The 19,775-nt window shown below is 35.1% G+C and overlaps 1 protein-coding gene across 4 annotated transcripts in view; it reads left to right on the forward strand.

Moving 5' to 3' along the window:
* LOC135844022 (agrin-like) overlaps positions 1-19,775 on the forward strand; it is a 394,772-nt gene that overhangs the window by 320,295 nt on the left and 54,702 nt on the right. The gene's annotated exons all lie outside the window — the stretch shown is intronic.

The raw sequence follows: 19,775 nt of genomic DNA on the forward strand, positions 1-19,775 counted from the left end.
CATCGTAGATCTCAATTCCGCCACCTTTTTAGCATTATTTGCAAATAACGCCGTAATGTGATTTCCATGTAAAACAAAAAGGATTCTTCGTCTATTAATATCATCATATTGAATTTACAACCGAGTTTTTTTTTTCATCTAGCTTACATGTTGTTTCAACTCATCGACGGATATTCTCTTAGCGGAGTTGCTTTTTCGGCTTGTTTGTCTCCGAGCGCTCGTATCACCTACTTGCTACTCGCTGAATTAGAGGCGAGCCAACACCGAGTCCCCATATCTTAAATTAACCCTTGCAAAAATCTTTACGACTCGCTTAAGGGATTTTTCCACCTTTTAAGAATATAGCTCTTCAATGTCTCCATTATTGTATTACTCTTCAGGTATTTTTTTTTTCCTGCAAAGATAATCTGCTTTTACGATGCTAGTCATATATGCTCGTATTGCTTAAGGGGTGGTGCGCTCTTCCCGGATGTGCTTTTTTTTGCGAGAAGAAGGCCAAAGCTGCTTGGAAGAAGACGAAATTAAAATAGTTGAAATGGAAGACATTCTGATGTCGAAATGGGCTTTATTTTTTTTCTTTTCGTTTTTCGAATGGTTTTATTGAATTGGTAAATTTTTTAGTCTTGCAAGTATCTATAAAATTGTAATGTTGCTCTTGGTTCGGGTTTTTAGGTTTTTTCTTCGGATCTTTTTTCAAGCTTTATTATTTTTATTGACGAGCGAAAAGGTCTGTACGAAGGTCGTGGCTTGTGGAAGAGTTGTTGAATGATTCGAGTCAAGCTTTCTGGATCTATTTGATGGGATTTTAATTTATGTATTTTTGCATACTCTTTTGATTGAGTTTTGTCCAGTTCTCCAGTTCATATATCATTTCCCTATGACTGGAAAATAATTTCTCATATTTTAATATTTTAAGATCAAGTCACCGTTCATCTGTGGCCAATCGAAAAAATTTTCCTTTAAAAAAACTCTTACTCTATCCAAGACCAAAAAAAAAAAATTCCAAAAGTTGAATGAGGGGAAGCAATGGCAATAAAACAACCTTCAAATCGCTAGTTCACTCGACGTAATTGTATATCTGGTTCTGGTAATTACTTAATACCCTCGAGTCAATTTCATTGTGGAAAAAAAAGAGGGAAAAAAACTTTCAAAATGGTATTCGGTCACTTTCAGACAAATGTTTTTTTCCATTTCTTCTTCTACGGTTGTATCCTTTTATTTGAAAATGACGTTATAATAGAATGTGACGTAACTTAGCCGTTTACCAGCAGAATTTTCTTCTTCTTTTCTTTGCGAGGCGTTTATTTTATCCAATATGGCAAAAATGATTTCGTTTCTAGTTCGCTCTGCCTGAGTAGCTCGTTTTCTCTGTTGACGATTTTACGTTTGCTACTGTAGTACAGATGTGGGGTATTCTGCGGCGTAAAGGAAACAGGAGGAGAAAAAAAGAAAGAAAAACAAAGTTTTCGCGATAAGTTTTTCTTTACTTTGGATTCCCCTTTCGTTTCTTCATTTCGTTAGAATTTTCTTCGATGCTGGTGTACGAACGAAATTAAAGAATAGGGCAGTAATTCGTGTCGCAAACCCGGACGATAAGCCGATGATTTAATTTTAACCTTTAAGCCAACATCGTTGTGCTGTACCGATGCCTATGTACCTAAGCTTCCGTGTAGAGGATGAAGTTTCTCTTTTCCTTGACTGAGATACGAATGTAATAGGGTTTTGTCGCGAAGGCGAACGATGTTATTTTGTAATACGGAATTTTCGCTGTGAAAATAACGCTGTGTTGGGGTTGAATTTTGATCGAGAGTGAGGTTTCGAGAGGTGGAAAAAATTATAATAGTGGGTTGGAAGAGGTGTGATAAATCCTGAGAATTAGCTTTTCATAAAGTAGACAAGTGGTGTATTATTCGCGAAATGTAGTAGGGAAGAATTAACGAGCATGGTTGGATTCAACAGGTATCTTTGACTTACTTGTATCCTGAAATAATTTTTAAAAGATTTTCAACTTATATATTTTTATATTTTTTAAAATAATTTGATCATATTACTCTGTAAGAATATTGGATATCGATTGTATTTTGATGATCGAATTTAATTAATAACGTATTTTGAATTTATTTGATTTCAGGTAAGTACCTATCTGTGAAGATGGACAACTACATATCTATTAGAATATGAAGAAATCATAGTAAGTTTTATTCTTCCTGCCTGCCTTTAATAATGGTTTTGAAATAATGAGAAATGGATTGGTATGGAATAGGTAGAGGTACGAGAAAAAAACCTATTTAGTGTTGGAAAAAGTGTAAGTTTGTCTGAGCTTTTTCAAAATAGTAATCCTATACTTTGAAAATTTGTAGCTATTCTTCTCGATGATTGAAACAGCTAAAAATGTGAGTAGGTCTGTAATGAATTTTTTTCGTCTCGATTTATTCTTCAAGCAGCCTAATCTAGGTAATCTCGTACTTGGAATACTTTGACGTTACATTCTAATAAGTATCAAATAGGTTCGCATGGAAATTTTATATCAAATAGCTAACATAGCTGTATATACGATGACATGAAAGCTGAATAATAGAGAACGTAGGAAGGTATCTTGGCACAGTATAGTTATTACTCGTGCAATAGGAAGTACTCTACACAACAATAGATCTGTGAAAAGCTGCTCGTAAGGAAGCTTCTATATCACGTACAACTCTACACGATTGTCTGTACCTAGAGATGTTTTTTTGATAAACGTGTACACTGCTACCTACCTACCTACTCAATACATAAGATACCTGATACACACAATATGTCGACGAACATACAGAGCAGAGAATAAGATTGAAATAGATACTGGTACGCGACAGTGTATGGTATGGTAGTGTATCGCGTTTTAGCGATATTAAACACGAATAAGAAAAAGAAACGTATAGGGACATTTCGAAAACTTCTGGCGGTCTTCTCTTATATGTATGTATCCAGCACACTGTGTACATTGTGCTGGTATACGTTACGATTCATTTAAATATTTCAACGCGAATGAAAAGGGAGAAAAAAATGAGCTCGTAGCTTACCTACGTATGCAAAAGGCATCACAGAATTCGGAGCCCGCCGCGCGCCGTGTAGGTAACTTTTCAAATACGAGTAGAACCGACGAAAATTGTTGCTGGATTTAATTTAAATCATATAAAAAGGTCTTTTTCGACACACGTGTTCGAACTGTTGGATGAAAAATATCGTAAGTTTATACGAGAAGCGAATATTGAACCGGGTCCAGCGCTAGGGAATACACCAGAGGTATAAAAATCTTGGAAAATTGATGCTTTAAAGTGGGCCAGGTTTAAATTTTTGGTGTGACTGAATTAAAAATTTGAACGAAAGTGTACGTTGTTTATACCGTATGTAGATTTTTCGTGAGTTTATTTTATTTTTTGTTTCGAGAGCGTTTGAGTATAGCTCAAAAATGTACCAATTTCAGAACTAAATTTTGTATTCTCAAAAATTTGCCAAAAATCGAAAAATCAATTTGAGCAGCTAAAATTTTGGTTATAAGGGTTTCCGATCACGTTGTTTCCAATATTCGTGGTCTTGGTCAAATGGGAGGCAAACATATTGAGAGATTCTCTTATCAACACCTTCAAAAACGATATTATTTTTTTTCTCATCCTCCAATGAAATGGGGGTGCCTGGAGGGTCATTCCACGTCAATTGAACCAAGAAGTGGTAGGGGGTTCGGCCATTTTTTTTGAAATTTTTTCTGTGGAAAGACCTTCCGAAGGGATGACCAATGGCCCAAATTGCAGCCCTCTAGCCCATTTGTAAAAGCAGCCAGGGGGTGTCAAAGTTTTCAGTGAACCTAAAATATCATCCATTTCGGCAGTGGATTACTCGATACTCGCCGTACCTACCAAAATGGAACATTTTCCCATAGTTAGGGGTTTTGAAAGGCTTTTTGGTGACATCATAAAAATCAGTGTTGCGACTTTTTTTCGTACGAAAAATTAGCTCGAAAAGTTTTAAAACTTGGTTTTTACGTCGTTCGGACTCTCAACAATTCTGAAAAAAATATATTATGGATAACTTTTCATGCTGAACAACATAATAAAAAAACTAGGATGGCATAATTTTTCGTAAAGTCGATTTTAAAAAAGTGAAAGTTTGCGAAAAAATGTGATTTTTTAAATTTAAAACATGAAAAAAAGTTTTGTTTGGTGAAGTTGACCCATTTGACCCTTATTTTTACGTATTTGTTGAAAAAAAAATTGAAAAACCCCTTTCACTCGATGAAATCAACTCCTCACAAAAGAATCAAAATTCGAAAAGATTCAAAAAATGAACGAACTTTATTTTTTTGTTGTGAGTGTAATTTTTATCAACTTTTTTATGAAATACGCCAGAAAGAGGTCAAAATAAGATAACTGAATAAATTTCAACTTTTTTTAATGTTTGAAATTGAAAATTGAATTTTTCTGAATTTTAATTTTTTTGTGAGGAGTTCATTTCATCGAAGGAAAGGGGGGTTTCAACTTTTTCAACAGATACGTAAAAATAAGGGTCAAATGGGTCTACTTCACCTATCAAAACTTTTTTTCATGTTTTAAATAAAAAAATCACCTTTTTTCGCAAACTTTCAATTTTTTTAAATCAACTTTGCAACATGGTACCATCCCAATTTTTTAATATGTTGTTCAGCATAAAAAGTTGTCCATAATACATTTTTTTCAGAATTTTTGAGAGTCGGAAGATTCACCAGACGTCATCGTCACCAGGTTTACAAAATCGCTCAAATAAGGCCACTTCTTTCAACAAAAAGTCATCAGGGTATGAAATATGAATTTTCAATGTTCCGGTGAATCCTGGTGACTGATTCACCAGAAGCCACCAGGATTCACCAGAAGTCACCAGGTTTACAAAATCGTTCAAATATTGCCACTTCATGGTGGATATGTCAGCTAAAAGTCAACAGGGTACGAAATATGACTTTTCAATGTTCTGGTGAAATCTGGTGACTTCTGGTGAATCAGTCACCAGGATTCGCCAGAAGTCAGCAACTTTAAAAATTCGCTCAAATAAGTCCACTTCTTGGTGGATATGTCACCAAAAGGCCACCAGGGTATGAAATATGACTTTTCAATGTTCTGGTGAATCAGTCACCAGGATTCACCAGAAGTCACCAGGTTTACAAATTCGCTGAAATAAGGCCACTTCTTTCACCAAAATGTCACCATGGTATGAAATATGACTTTTCAATGTTCTGGTGAATCCTGGTGACTTCTGGTGAATCAGTCACTAAGATTCACCAGAAGTCACCAGGTTTACAAAATCGCTCAAATATTGCCACTTCTTGGTGGATATGTCACCAAAAAGTCACCAGGGTATGAAATATGACTTTTCAATGTTCAGGTGAATCCTGGTGACTTATGGTGAATCAGTCATCAAGATTCACCAGAAGTCACCAGGTTTACAAATTCTCTCAAATAAGGCCGCTTCTTCCACCAAAACGTCACCAGGGTATGAAATATGGCATTTCAATGTTCAGGTGAATCCTGGTGACTTCTGGTGAATCAGTCACCAGGATTCACCAGAAGTCACCAGGTTTACAAAATCATTCAAATATTGCCACTTCTTTCACCAAAAAGTCACCTGGATATGAAATATGACTTTTCAATGTTCTGGTGAATCAGTCACCAGGATTCACCAGAAGTCACCAGGTTTAAAAATTCGCTCAAATAAGGCCACTTCTTTCACCAAAATGTCACCATGGTATGAAATATGACTTTTCAATGTTCTGGTGAATCCTGGTGACTTCTGGTGAATCAGTCACTAAGATTCACCAGAAGTCACCAGGTTTACAAAATCGCTCAAATATTGCCACTTCTTGGTGGATATGTCACCAAAAAGTCACCAGGGTATGAAATATGACTTTTCAATGTTCAGGTGAATCCTGGTGACTTCTGGTGAATCAGTCATCAAGATTCACCAGAAGTCACCAGGTTTACAAATTCTCTCAAATAAGGCCGCTTCTTCCACCAAAACGTCACCAGGGTATGAAATATGGCATTTCAACACGGAAAAAAAAAGTATAGGTAATTTTTATTATTTTAGCACAATAACCGGATCCCATTCGAAAATACAGTAGAATTTATTTTAGAACTTGGTATTTTCAACTGGCAACACAAATTATTTTTAATGTGATGGCATGGCAAAAATTATTCCTCCATAATGACTTTTACTGTACCATGATAGTAAAAATTACACGAACCAATAATGTAAAAATTAATGTGTGGTGAAGAAAAAATACTCCTCTTGAAGTAATTTTTACTATTTGAAAAGTAAAAATTATTCTATCGTAATAATATTTACTGTATTTTAATAGTAAAAATTACTCAAACCAATTGTGTAAAGATTAATAGGCGTTGAAGTAAAAAATGCTCGTTTTGAGGTAATTTTTACTGTTTGAGAAATAAAAAGTACTTGTGGTGAGGTAATTTTTACTGTTTGAGCAGGGATGGAAACCGAAATGAAAAAAAATATCGGTTATTTTTTTAGCGGTTATTTTTTTCAAAATTATTTATTATGGTTACGGTTAAGGGTTACGGTTAAGGGTTACGGTTATGACCCAAAAAAATAAAGGTTACAGTTAAAAATAAAGGTTACGGTTTTTTTCATTTATCAAAAATTAATTGCACTTTTAATGTCAAAAAAGTGCGCCTCCGGCCAAAAAAACGAGAAAAAAATGCCATTTTACAGCCGTTTTTTGAGTTTGAAGAAAATTTTAGAAAAATTGAGCCCTTTTTTTCTCAAAAATCATAATAAATGTTATATTTTACACCAAAAAAATGAGATTTTTACTCAAAAAAATAACCGTTATGTGTTTAACCAAAACAAAAAAATGAATCGGTTAAGGTTATGGTTAAAAAATTTCAAATCAAAAATATCGGTTATGGTTACGGTTACGGTTACAGTTTTTGCCTCATTTTAGCGGTTAAAATTCATTTTGGTTAAAAATTTCGGTTACGGTTTCCATCCCTGTGTTTGAGAAATAAAAAGTACTTGTGGTGAGGTAATTTTTACTTTGGAGCAATGATATCAATTTTCAAAATTAAATTTTAAAAAATTAAAATGAAGGGGTAGGGTTACACTGTTTTGAATTTTTTTTACACCATTGGACTGTACTCGATGTGAAGGATTTTTCACAATTTTAATCTCTTACAAAAATTTCCTATCCTGATGACCTAACGGGGAATCGAACCTGGTACCTTACGTTTTCCTAACTACCTAACTTAACTACTCGGCTATGACCACGCTTCTAGTAAACGAGGATTAAAAGAATATATTTGTTTGCAAACGCGCGGTGCTATTTCAAATCACATTACTGTTTATTGCATGCAGTTTGATTGGAAAGCGCTTTTTCACATGTTTGTGTGTGTATTTTCTGTGTTGCCGGTATATCCTATAAAATTTCAAGGTCCAAAGTGCGTTTTTCGATTTTTGGTGAATTTTTGAAAATCGAATTTAGGCCAAAAGTGAGAGAAAAAAATCAAAATTTTACCAAATTGACCAAGAAAGCTGAAATTTGGGATATACCCTGTGTTCGACATGCCGAATCGATTGGAGACGGTTTCAACCCGTTTTGAGCAGTTCTGGAGCCTCCAGCAGGGTTTTGAAACTCGAAATTCCCACAAAATTCCATCAAATTGGAGTTGTAAAGCTAAAATTTATTCTAAAAACTAATTTCAATACGCTACGAAGTACTGCGGGTGAATTTCAAGTCGTTTTGGATCCTCCAGCAACTGTTTGAAAATTCCTGAAGCCTCCAGCAGATTTTTGAAACTTTAAATTTTCACAAAATTTCATCAAATAGAGATGGAAAGCTGAAATTTACTCTACACTCCAATTTTAACACCCTCTGAAAACGACTTCTGGTGGATTTCAAGTCATTTTACAGCCTCCCAACGACTTTTTTTAACATTACTGGAGCCTCCAGTAGATTTTTTAAACTTGAAATCAAATTTCCTCAAAATTTTATCAAACCAAGATGGAGAGTCGAAATTCATTCTGCAAACTAATTTCAATACGCTACAAAGTTGACTGCTGGTGAATTTCAAGTCATTTTAGAGCCTCCAACGACTGTTTTGAACATTACTGGAGCCTCCAGTAGATTTTTGAAGATGAAATTTCCCCAAAATTTCATCAAACCAAGATGGAGAGTCGAAATTCATTCTGCAAACTAATTTCAATGCGCTACGAAGTTGACTGCTGGTGAATTTCAAGTCGTTTTGGAGCCTCCAGCAACTTTTTGAAAGGTTGTATGACGTTTTTTTGGAAAATTGAAATTTCAAAACCATTTGAAACCATCATGTAATCTGCGAAGTAAATTTCAGCTTGCCAACTGCATTTGATAATTTAATGTTGGGGAAATTTCAAGTTCCAAAAATCTACTAGAGGTTCCAGTAATTTTCAAAAAAGTCGCTGGATGCCCTAAAATTACTTGAACCCACCTGAAGTCGTCTTCAGAGGGTGTTAAAATTGGAGTGTAGAGTAAATTTCAGCTTTACATCTCCATTTGATGAAATTTTGTGAAAATTTAAAGTTTCAAAAATCTGCTGGAGGCTCCAGTAATTTTCAAAAAAAAATCGCTGGAGGCCCTAAAATTATTTGAACCCACCTGAAGTCGTCTTGAGAGGGTGTTAAAATTGGAGTGTAGAGTAAATTTCAGCTTTCCATCTCCATTATTTGATGAAATTTTGTGAAAATTCAAAGTTTCAAAAATCTGCTGGAGGCTCCAGAACTGCTCAAAACGGCTTGAAACCGTTTCCAATCGATTTGGCATGTCGAAAATAGGGTATATTCCAAATTTCAGCTTTCTTGGTCAATTTGGTGAAATTTTGATTTTTTCCCTCATTTTTAGCCTAAATTCGGTTTTCAAAAATTCACCAAAAATCGAAAAACGCATATTAGACCTTGAAATTTTGACAGTTGATAAATTTTTGCATGATCTTTCGATCTACCTTTGTAAAGTTTGAAAAAGTTCGTGCAAGTCCTATGTTAAAACGCAAAATCTGCGATTTCGGCTGACCTGTCAATCAAAATGGCCGCCATTTTGTAAGTAAGGCCAACTTTTTTTTGGCAAGTTTGCTTTAAAATGTTCCTCAGGATGTCCCCTTTAAGAAAAAAGTTGTCCCGGAGGATCGGCGGGGGGGGGTGCAATTACTCCTATTGTCATATGCCGGACTATTAATAAGTATTGACACAGTAATTCGTGTTTTCCATGTAGTAAGAATTACTCTCACAATGCGTGATATTTACTTAGAAATAATAGTAAAAATTACTTTTATAACTGAGTAATTTTTACTTGGGCAGAATAGTGAAACTTTACTATCCGTGAATAGTAAAAATTACCGTTACAATCGCAACAGATAATACCACCTCGTGCAGTACTTTTTATTCAATCATACAATTTTATTTTTTACCAGAACAGAATAGTAAAAATTTACCATCCGTAAATAGTAAAAATTACATTGAATTTTGTGGAAAAAAATACTATACAGAAAAGTAATTTTTACTTTCATCACGAATTGAACCACACGTTGAGTGATTTTTACTATGAGATTAGTAAATTTTACTATGAGGTTTGTAAATTCTACCTAATTTTGGGTAAAATATATTTTTTGGCGGACATTTATTATTTTTTAACAGGTAATTTATGTTAAAATTTTTTTCCGTGAATGTTCAGGTGAATCCTGGTGACTTCTGGTGAATCAGTCACCAGGATTCACCAGAAGTCACCAGGTTTACAAAATCATTCAAATATTGCCACTTCTTTCACCAAAAAGTCACCTGGATATGAAATATGACTTTTCAATGTTCAGGTGAATCCTGGAGACTTCTGGTGAATCAGTAACCAAGATTCACCAGAAGTCACCAGGTTTACAAAATCATTCAAATATTGCCACTTCTTGGTGGATATGTCACCAAAAAGTCACCAGGGTATGAAATATGACTTTTCAATGTTCTGGTGAATCCTGGAGACTTCTGGTGAATCAGTCATCAAGATTCACCAGAAGTCACCAGGTTTACAAATTCGCTCAAATAAGGCCACTTTTTCCACCAAAACATCACCAGGGTATGAAATATGACATTTGAATGTTCTGGTGTATCCTGGTGGCTACTGGTGAATCAGTCACCAGGATTCACCAGAAGTCACCAGGTTTACAAATTCGCTCAAATAAGGCCACTTCTTCCACCAAAACGTCACCAGGATATGAAATATGACTTTTCAATGTTCTGTTGAATCCTGGAGACTTCTGGTGAATCAGTTAAAAACCTCACAAACGATACGTCACGAGGCGTTTCTGTTTCTGTGAGCTCCTGTCGAAATACCCATCCCACCTCTTTTTGAAATTAGGGGCCTACCTTCCACTGTTTTATTTCACGCGATATTCCCATTAACCTTTCGATATAAATTAGAATTTGGTACAAATCAAGAATAAAGTGTATTCTCATAATTTATCAATCATCATAAGTCGTCTGAAATAGTCAATTTTGAATTTAATAAAAATACGTCGAAAATCGCAAAATTAATTTGGGCTGCTGAAATTTTTCTTATGAACTTTCTAGACTATGCTGTTTCCAAAAATCGCGGTCTCGTTCTACAAAAAGCTCTGCCTCATATTTGGTATAGAAATTTTCAGCAACAGTTGCGTAGCAGTTGAAAATTTTCTGATTGAAATGCATCTGAAAAAATTGAGAAAATTCTCTATTGATTCTGATATTTTCCACACGACCACTGAAATTTCTCAAACGTTTTTTTAAACTCGATCAATATGTATCTACTTTTAATCATGATGTTTTTCAAAATGAGGGTGAGAGGAAGGAGAAAAGTGAAATTTTTTGGCTCTAAAGTTTGTGATGGTACCGAATATTTTGGGTATATTTTTAAAATCTAAACTGATGAAGTGATGAGGTTCACTCGTTTATCTTAAATTTGTATTGTAATTTTTTAAATAGGTATGCAATCAGCGCCAAAAAAAAAATAAACCCTTCATGCAACAAGTACATGGTATGCAAGTAGATATTTTGAATCATACAGCGACTCCTAACTTCTCAAAACATCGTCGAATGAACGGTCACGAAGCAGAGAGAGTAAGAACGCTGCGAGGCAAGCACCTTCGATACGCGACGAACAGCGAAGCGCGAAAAAGCCTCTCGTTAACAATGTGTTAATTGCGTGTAAACTTGGTAAATTTCGTTTTAAAATTAATTCGAATGGCTGCGATAAGTTACGCGGGGCGTAATTTATGGCTCGAGTAGAATTTACCTAGCTAATGAATTACGCCGGAGTTGCTTTTCACTGGGGGTCTTTTCGTTAGCTTATTTTGCACCTTTACGAACGCGCGTTAACATTCAAAATATGCAAGTGTATCGTGCAGATACGATATAAGGCAATCAAAATGGTAAATAGGTGCCGGTATACTTGCTTTGTGCGATGCTGGCTGTTTAAAGCTATTAAAACGTAATGAATTGAAATAATCTCCGGGGTGTAATTTCACCCAATCTAGGGTACGTAAGTATCTTGCTCTCGAGCAAGGTTAAAACAACGGACGGACACTCGATATGGTCATTCTTGATTCAATGAACTCGCTACCCCACACCCCGTGTAACGTGTACCGAATGCCAAGACGTCGAACGAGTCAGTTTTCTATTTTAATTTATACACGTATACATGTGAGCACTCTCCTCTGTACAGCTTAACGTAGATATAGAAGATCTTCTTTCATAACAAATACATTGTGACCTGAGGAAAAAGAGACAAGAGGAGAGAATAAGTACCTCAGACGAGAAAAAAGATAACACTCGACATCTGCTGGTGAAATGTTAACACGTCGTCGTTTGTGAAAATATTACACCGCATCTCTCCTCCTCTTCGCGTGACCATACACTGCAGAACACACACACAGCAAAGCAACAAAAATCATCGAATAAAAAAAACCACCCCCTACTTCGCCGTTTGTATGTTAAAAGAAAATGTTTATGGAGCATTCGTCGCCGCCTTTCGTTTCGTTTCATTTCATTCGACGAGCTATAACAGCTTTTTTTTCCCTTTCATTTTAGTATCTCACTCCCTCTCGGTACTTCTCAGCCCCTCGTTCGTCGCAGTCTTTCTCGCGCGCTAAATTAGTTCTTTATAAGTGAACCACGATGGTGGTGCCGGTGGTATACGTAGTACTCTGAAATATTTTAACAATAAATACGCTATTTCAACATTAAATTTAACTCGATGTTTACACGACTTGATGAAAACTTTTCACAAAGTAAAAATATTTGCTTCATTACCGGTCGCTCTCTTCTTCCTTCTCTCTTTCGTTGCCCGCAACAAATAATATTATTTTAACCGCGCTCACATGCACGCACTTTAGAACCGAGTTGAGCTATGTTTTTGGCCAATGGACCGAGCAACATGTTTACTTTCATAAATTTTCATTAATTTTATCCATGAAACGAGATGTGAATACTCTTACGTTGAGATGTATTTTACAGTATGACAGAAGTAATAATATAAGTACATACAACATTGATATCTTGTTGAAACGATGAAGAATTGATTCGTTTTGTAATATTTTAACCGAAATTAAATCATAATAATAAGTTTGTTCTTTTTGCCACAATTTCTACAACAATTTGTAAAAGTGTTGTAGTAGTGATATGTAAAATACAGTATTATTTACAACCACTTCTACAAAATCCTGCAATATTGTGGAAAATTGCAAGAAGTTGCAGCAAATAAAACGAACCTAATGTAAAAAAAATCACACCCCGCTCCCCTCATCGAAAAGTTTCGTACTTGGTGTTAATAAAATTGCATAACCAGTTCGCCGTAAATACGTTGCTGATGAGTTATTTGAGAGATTCTCTTATCAACACCTTCAAAAATGATATTATTTTTTTTCTCATCCTCCAATCAAATTGGGATGCCTGGATGGTCATTCCACGTCAATTGGACCAAGAAGTGGTAGGGGGTTCGGCGATTTTTTTTGAATTTTTTTCTGTGAAAATACCTTTCGAAGACATGACCAGTGGCGCAAATTGCAGCCCTCTGCCCCCTTTTTAAAGGCTACTAGGGGGTGTCAGAGTTTTTAGTCAATTTGAAATATCATCTATTTCAGCAGTGGATTACTCGATAACTGCGATACCTACCAAAATGGAACTTTTTCCAATAGTTAGGGGTTTTGAAAGGTTTTTTGGTGACATCATACAAATCAGTGTTGCCACTTTTTTTGGTACAAAAAATTTGCTCGAAAAGTTTCAAAACGTAGTTTTTATATCGTTCCGAATCTCAAAAATTTTGAAAAAAATATATTATGAATAACTTTTTATGCTGAACAGCATATTAAAAAATTGGGATGGCATTATTTCGTAAAGTCGATTTTAGAAAATTGAAAGTTTTCGAAAAAATATGATTTTTTTGATTTAAAACATGAAAAAAAGTTTTGATTGGTGAAGTTGACCCATTTGATCCCTATTTTTACGTATCTGCTGAAAAAGTTGAAAAAAATATTTTCACTCAATGAAATAAACTCATCACAAAAAAATCAAAATTAGAAAAAATTCAATTTTCAATTCCAAACATTAAAAAAAAATTTTTATTCAGTTGTCTTATTTTGACCTATTTCTGACGTATTTCATGAAAAAATAGCAAAAAAATTGAATTCGATCAAAATCCACTGACTTTTTTGGGGGTGGGGGGGGGGAGACTAGACGTAAAAAATTGGAAAAATTCCAGGCCGTTTTTCAACCAATTCATTTATGACAGAAGTAATTCAAAAAAATTACCATTTCTAGAGAAATTTTCCTTTTCAAAATCAATTCCTGAATCTGAATTTCTGAATTTCAAGTAATTTTGGAGCCTCCAGCAGAAATATGCTGAAATGTGAATAAAATCATTAAACAGACTGACAATAAACTACAACTCAATTGAATACATTTTTTTGCAAATAATTCGTCATCCGACAGTTTTATTCTTATTTTTTCAGATCGTCTCTGTCTTTCTACGCGTTGAAAAAAAATACGAAAACTATAGAAATGAGTATCACCCAAAAGAGCTCAAAGTTGTCACACAGGCCAATATTTCAAACCCGAAAATAAAAAGTCTCGTTAATGAAATAGCTTTTCAAAAGAACCAAAAAAAAAAAAACACGAAAAACTCCAACTTTGAAATACTACATTTAGAGAAAAATAAAGTTAAAAAATGGTCCTGCGAAGTCCTATACCGAGAAACACCCCTAGTTATACGCCATCAAAACATCTACGTAAAACTCGCAAAGACCCTATTTCAAACTACAAAACCGCAAATAGGAGTACAAACAAAAAAGGGCAAAATGAGTTCCAACTCTGTGACCCTTTCGCTATTTTTGCGTGACACCAGCATGAGGCAAAAATTCCAAAACGCCCGATGAAATTAAGAAATAACAAAGACAAAAGCACATAATCCTAACCGAGAAAAGATAAACAGCTTGTGATAAAGATTCCGGAAATATATATCTCTCTCTTAAGTCGTCCCCTATGTTGCTTTCACTTTCCTAACAACTCTGCGGCGTATTCGAGTGAAAAAAACAATCGCAAAAATTCAATTTCCTCGGTTTATTGGCCGGAATTTTGCACCATTGCATATTAAAATTACCCCTATGTATATGGTTTAATACGAATCGAGTTTTAGTGAGGATAATGTCTCTTGTACTTATTTTTATTTTTGAAGAAATGTACGAAAAAAAGTACGAAGTGGTGGGGAAGGTATATAAATGTATTTATTTTTTGCTTTTTAACAACGGTATTAAAAATTAGTCGCGTAACACGCGAAAAAGTACTTTTCGTTATTAAAATCAATGAATTTGAAAAATTACCTCGATTAAAAAATATGTAGGTACTGAAAAAATGAAAAAAAAAAATGACGAGTCGCTTCGTGTCGTTGATAATTATGGTTTTTAAAATTCGAGTAATCTCGTCATCAGTTAGATCGGATTTCGTCGAATTACTGGTGAAATAGAGAGGAAGTAGTCGTATTATTAACGAGCACCTTACGTTTTTTATTCTCTCAACATATCGTATCATCTCGTCAAAGTATCTAGTTTTTTTGCCGTGTTTGACGAGACGATCCAATTAAAGAATATTGTACTCGTGTTCGTCCTTTAAAAAGATATGTACCAATACGTCAAATTACGTTTTCGTATCACCCTGGTCTCTTCATCATTTCACTGATACGGATATTTTATAATGTTCGATAGCAGTGTATCGGAAGTATGATCTTGATTCGATTCATTTTTGTTCTACTGCTAGATTTGCGTTTTCACCTGGGTCATTCCACCTCGATTTGACCAACGTTTTTGATGTCATGTTCTTCGATTTCGCTCACATTTTTTTACAATGTCAACATTGTCAACCCACCCAATAAGTAAGAAACTCGTAATCAGCTTGGTCCCAGCCCCCCAGAGGGCGGGTGGGGGTGCTTAAATTATTTTCACATGGTCTCGAGATGCTCAACTTTAGCAGGGCATTACTCCAAAGCTATGATACTTTGTTCAAAATTGATTTCACAGTTCAAAAGGGCATTGCATTTTGAACTTTTTAAAAATTTTGAAATTTTCAAAAGTTGAAAATTAAACTTTCAAATTGAAAGTTCAAATTTCAAAATGGCGCTCTAAAGTGGAAGCTACCATTTAAAATTCTGAAAAAATTTCCATAGATGTACCTTTTGATGCTTTTTCGAAGTATTCAATTTTTGAGATTGGATCTTTTAATGGGAGAGGAACACCCCCTCCCCCAAATTTGGGCGAAACTTTGAAAAAAAATCTGGGACATGTGATATATTGAATTGTATGTTTTTAATGACGCGGAACACAAATATGACGTCAGATTTTTGATTGGACCCATCCACGGTCCCCAGTTGGACGTTTACCTATCTGGAGAGCTTCTGGGGGCCATGGGTGAGGTCAATTTGAATAACTAAAGCTATATTCGTGTTCAGAAATATCAAAAACATACTATTTCATGTGTCGCATGAACAAAACGCTTTTTTGAACTTTTACCCCATTTTGAGAGGTGCTGGGGGCCGTGAATGGGGTCCAATCAAAAATCTGACGTCATATTCGTGTTCAGCGTCATCAAAAACATACAATTCGATATATCACATGCCCCAGATTTTTTTTTATGAAAGTTGTGCCCAAATTTGGTGAAGGAGGGGGGGGGGGTGCTTCTCTTCCATTGAAAGATCTCATCTCGAAAATTGAATATTTCGAAAAAGCATCAAAAGGCACATCTATGGAAACTTTTTCAGAATTTTAAATGGTAGCTCCCACTTACAGCACTATTTTGAAATTTCAACTTTCAACTTTTGAAAATTTCAAAATCCTTAAAAAGTTCAAAATACAATACCCTTTCGAATTGTGAAATTAGTTTTGACCAAAGTATCATAGCTTTGGAGTTATGCCCTGCTGAAGTTGAGTACTTCGAGACTGTAAAAATAATTGAAGTCCCCCACCCCCATCCGCCCTTTGAGGGGACTGGGACCAAACTGGTTGCGGGTTTCTTACTTATTGGGTGCTGGGTAGACATTTTTTTAAAAATTTGAGCAATATCGAAAGACATGACTTTCAAAATCGCTTATTATTGGTCGAATTGACATGGTTTGATCCACCTGTAGGTATCTCAAGATTAAATATTTAATTTTTTACTTTTTAGTTGAAAATTCAAAATCGTGTTCCTCATGAACCTATACTCAATCGAAACATCCACCAAAAAAATAAAACTCTAATTTGATAACCGAACACTTTTCGCAGCTCATTCTAAACATCTTCCTCCTTCACTGATTTCAATGAGAGGGAAACTATCGCTCGTAAAGCATTAGAGGCGATATATGAGAACACACAACGACCAAAAACACATTGGCGTAAATATAGGCACAAAACGTCGAACAGTTCATTTTTATTGCACCTGGGATGGGCATGGCGGGAGTGAAAGTACCCATGGTACTATATCTTGATCCACATTTAGGGCACGCATATGCGCCATTTCAAAATAGAGGCATTTAAAAGGCGAACGTATATTATTTTTCATCATTTATCGACGACTCGAGAATGCATGCTTCCATAGATAGGTAGGTAGAGGTACTCGTACATTTGTATGGATGTCTTTAAAGAAAATATAAAAATTACCCAAATCGTCGTCATTAATATAACACGAACGTTACACGCGTAGATATTTTTTGCCGCATAAATATTTATCATTAGGTGAGCCTGCCAGGAGGACATCGCGCATCTGAGCGAGAAGGAAAGAAGATGAAGGGGTATTCGGAAAACGCTTCATATTGTACGAGAAGAGAAACATGAAAAATGTAACTCGCAGCCAAGTAGTTTTACACATTTCTCGTAGTGTATTTCGTTTTCGAATTTTCGTTGACAGAGGTAATTTGTTTTTTTGCTCTTCTCGTCCCTCGTTCCTATACGCCATTATACTTACCCGACATCGATAAAAATGAAGACAGTTATGCGTGTAAGCATTTCGTTCGACGAGTTACGTATGTGTTCGGAATTCCTTCACGTTTCGGGTACAAAAAGAAAAAGACACGTAGAAGGAAAAGTGTTGTTAAGTGAGGTGACGTGTACGTCGATGTCGATGTCGTCGACGAGAGAAAAAGCAAGGCAGGCGGGGGAGGTCATACCATACACACTGGATCCCTAGACCCATTAATATATAATATACATACGTTAGAGAAAGACAAAGCGCACACGAGTACTATACGAATCATTCGACCAGCGATGATGGTAATTGAAGAATGCAGAAGCGTCTCGTATATTTTACGACTTCGAAAGGATACGATACGTGTATTTCCAATTCTCGGAATCAGGAATGGGGAAAATACTCATTAGCTCATGGAAGGTCGCACTTTATACGCGACACGTACGCGATTTATATTTTATCGTCTAGAAAACATCGAATAAGTAAAGGGTTTCCATATGGAAGTGGAATTCAACGTCGATGTTAAGGCGGGCAAGACGCAACCGAAGCAAGTTAGGATGTTTTTACACTCGTATAAGTCGTAACTGTTGTGTTTTTTTGGCATGGCTTCGAGAATACCGCAAAACGTGGCTTGATATTCCCTCCGGGAGTGATTAATATTTGTCAAGATTTTTTCGACGACTGGAAAAAAAAAGAAGAAGAAGTTACGAGAAGGGTAGGATACCTGTTTGATGTTATCAGATGGGAATTGTCGCCTAATATTACGTAGGTGTTGAGATTTTTTTTCACTCTTTGGAAACAAGTGTGTATTTTACTTCGCATGTATCGTCTTTTGAAAAAAGGATACTCGTATAAGAAGCACGTGATTTTTGCTCGCATTTTATTTTCCTGGTTCTTCATTCGAAGTTTGAACTTCGGACTTACGACTAGATATTTGATGTTTTTCGATTTTCAATTGTATTGCATTGATTAAGATTTTATGCTCATTTTCATTAACTATCCTCCACAAATAAAGAATTTTAATTTTTTTAAATTCACCTCAGTACCTAATCAACGACTAACTCGTCTTTACGTCTCTCGAATCGAACCTCTTTCTCCCCATTTTGATAAAAAGGAGTGAAATGGGGAGGCAATAACAAAAATGGACTTCTGGGGCTCCAAAACGAATTTTGTGAGTGGTTCCACCCCCAATCTTGAAATCATAATAATACTGTATAAGTCTTAGGCCACAACTCGTTTTTTAGCTGCCCAAATAAATTTCCACGCCTTTTGGAGAAATTCAAAATTAGAATGGTGAAATTCTGTTCGAGGAGTAGATTTTAGTTCTAGATTAATTTTCATTATTTTTACAGAATAAATAGGTATGTATTACTTGGACTAAGGCACTATAACAGGGGGGTATGCTGGTCCGCCATTTTCTTGCAAAAGCGAATTTTTTTTAAGTCGAAAACTGACATGCCATTTGCAGAAATTTTACAAGAGTTATTTTTTGTAGAGAATGGAAAAATATGAAAAACTGAGCAAAAACCTTGAAATTTTCTGCAGCAGAACCTAAGATTTTGAAAAAATAACAAAAGTAATGAACATTTTTTTGTTTTCTCATTTTTTTTTTTTTTTTTTAGATTTCTTATGTTCTACTGAATGAAATTTCAAGATTTTTGCACAGTTGATCATATTATTTTTTTCATTCTCTATAAAAAAAGGCTCTTGTAAGTTGTAAAATTTTCTGCAAATGTCACAGTTTTCGACTTATAAAAAGTTTTGTTTTTTGATTAATGAGAGGGGGGACTTCTCGGTAATTGGAGATTGATTTAAGGTGTATCAGTTTATGATTCTGAACAACTTTTATCCTTCTGAATGTGATCCGAATTCGCGTAATTTTCACGAAAACTGAATTTGAATGCTTACAGTTTTTAAAATTGAAGGGGTGGAAGTAGTTGCACTTAGTTAGTTACTTATTGGCACGAAACGTAACTTTTGATTACTTTTGCAACGATTTTTTTCTTCTTTTTTTAGATTTTGAAAAAAAAAATTTATGCATCTTGAGGAAAAAAAATAATGAGTATCTAAATATTTAGCAAAAGTACGCACTGTTTTTTTCTTTTCCAACTGGCTACACTTGTCTTTTCACGCGTTACATGTACAAAGCCTTGCCTTTCACCAAAATAGTCAAAGTCTCACTTTCTGTAAAAAATTTCAAAAAATTTCGTCTTTTGCCTTAATTTGTTCAATAGTCACGTTTCTTGCTAAAAACTGTAGCTTTTTCGCAAAAGATTCGA

Source organism: Planococcus citri, chromosome 4, assembly GCF_950023065.1.
Source record: "Planococcus citri chromosome 4, ihPlaCitr1.1, whole genome shotgun sequence".
Classification (NCBI taxonomy): domain Eukaryota; kingdom Metazoa; phylum Arthropoda; class Insecta; order Hemiptera; family Pseudococcidae; genus Planococcus; species Planococcus citri.